Source organism: Anastrepha ludens, chromosome 2 (assembly GCF_028408465.1).
Source record: "Anastrepha ludens isolate Willacy chromosome 2, idAnaLude1.1, whole genome shotgun sequence".
In the NCBI taxonomy this organism is placed as follows: Eukaryota; Metazoa; Arthropoda; class Insecta; order Diptera; family Tephritidae; genus Anastrepha; species Anastrepha ludens.
Window position 1 is genome coordinate 172032528 of NC_071498.1, and position 2185 is coordinate 172034712.

The window sequence follows — 2185 nt, forward strand, 5'->3', positions numbered from 1 at the left end:
CTTGGTTGAAGCCTTCTTGGCCGCTTCCACCATTTTTTGTTTTATTGCGATTGGTATTCATTTTTGTTCCCACGAGTAAAGGGGTATATCGGTCACCTACGCCAGTGCCCCGGTAGCGCAGGAAGGCATTTTTGAGATGGGGCCTCGCCAGGGCGCCCCAAGTCCGCATACTAGCGACTAGATCCGCCTCTAGCCAAGCATCCCTCGGCGTATGCTGTTCCACCTTGGATTGGGGATTTATACATACCCAAGGAAGTTTACTCTTCCCGCCCGACTATATTAGCCAGGACCTCAACAGAGACATGACCGTGCTGGGATATCCTGTTTCCAGTGGCCATCACGGGGAGGAATAGTCGCACTTGCGACAGTCTTGCAGTTACGGCACAAAGTCCACGAAGGCCTTTGCGTTGTTCCCCCTACAAAGACTGCCTGCAATGACCACCTTTTAAAAATGTCAACAACACGCGGTATTCCCAAGCGGTCCCCCATCGAAGTACTAACCGCGCCCGACGCTGCTTAATTTCGGTGATCGGACGAGAACTGATGTTTTCAGCGTGGTATGGTCGTTGACATCACCGTCCTATATAAATTTTCTGCAATTGCTCTTGGAACCACTAAGGTTAGGTTAAGATAAACAGCTGCCCAAGCGAAAAGCCACTTGGGCAAATAATAAAATCCTCCATTTTGATGCCATACGGTATTGGACCTAGATTTTTGCCGGCTTACCACTTGCCATTTCTCAGGCTCTTGAACACTTCGTTTCATCGAAGAATCGGGTGCGGCAGGACTTGGTGTATTTCGTTTTGCGGCTAGAGGAATACTCTCCTGGACAACACCTGTTTTTCGAGCTGTTGCGGATGTGTCACCTGCGATTTCTTTCGTAGATGTGTCCGGCAAGAGACGACCTTTGCCAGTTTTCTCAGCTCGAATCCAACGTTCTCTGCAGTTTTTCATGACGTCAAATAGCGCATGTAGCTCTGAGACTCCGGTCTTTATTTCCGTTGATGTATTCCTCCTCTTCAATAGAACAGCTTTCATCTTCCTAAGCACTCTCAAACATTTCTCTACGGCTTCCTCTTCTTCAGTACGCATTTTGAGAATAAACTCTTATCGCGAATATGCAGGTTTTTTTTTTTTTTTTCTGCGTTTGCTTCCTTTGCAGTTACAGGGGTTTGCGTCGACGCATTGGGCTCAATTGCAATATTTGCAGCCTCTTTTGACGTTGCTCTTACGTCTAATTCTTGAGGTGTCATTTCACCTCCTTCATTTACCGTCTTTGATTTCTCTATCATTGGCAATGATCCGCTCGTAAGAGGCGTATTCGCTTTTTGTGGTGGCGAGCAGAACAATCGTGGTTTCGTTACGAAAGGGCTCTGCTCTAGATCACCATCAATAATGGCCTTCTGCTGGTTGTCTTCTTTTTGTCTGTTTTCCTTATTTTTATCCACACGTTTTTATTTAACCAGCGCATCATCTGCAGGGGGGTGGGTCAAAATAGTCAGGAGTGGGTGTACCCTCGGAGGCTCCACCCCAGTTCCCTGAGGTCTGATCCACGCTTTACCGATACCGGAAAACACGGACGGACCGGCGCTCGCACGGAGTAACAAAAGCTACTACTCTTTCGTCCAATAAACACTTCCTGACCAGGGTCCAAGGCGGTTGGTTACTGATATACACCGGAGCTAACACATCGGCAGAGCGAACTCACATCACCCCTTTCAGGTCGCAGGTGGAAAGCCCATGACGACCTATCCAGGGACTCCCAGTGTGACCCGTTGCATACCGGTCATGCTTTTTACATAAAGAGTCGCCCCTAACATGGTGAACACACACTGACCAACACACCGCCCAATATGGGAGCAGACATTTGCTGGATTTTGTCACCTAACTTTCTAGCTAACTTTTACAAATTCGCTGAAATGAGGCACATCTTGACTAGGGGCCGCGGTGTCATCGTACCCGTCAGCTCCTTGAGGGAGATGCCTTTGCGCGGGGATGATGACGACCAAACGATGGCTAATTACATTGCGTTAAACGCTTCAAGCTGCTGATGCAACTGACCAGGTGTGTGAAATATAAATTTGCTATTTCCGCAGAAAAGACTCGAGGCAATCCATTGAGGTTTCATCGCATAGATACCTAACGGGCAATGCCCGGTAAGGACCCTTACCAAATTCGAGAGCTA

The 2185-nt window shown here is 48.1% G+C and overlaps 1 non-coding gene across 1 annotated transcript; it reads right to left on the reverse strand.

Moving 5' to 3' along the window:
* Positions 1 to 452: 452 nt before the first annotated feature.
* LOC128856130 (5S ribosomal RNA) lies at positions 453 to 571 on the reverse strand. The gene has a single exon (XR_008453798.1). It is a non-coding gene; the product is annotated as a 5S ribosomal RNA (ribosomal RNA).
* Positions 572 to 2185: the final 1614 nt, after the last annotated feature.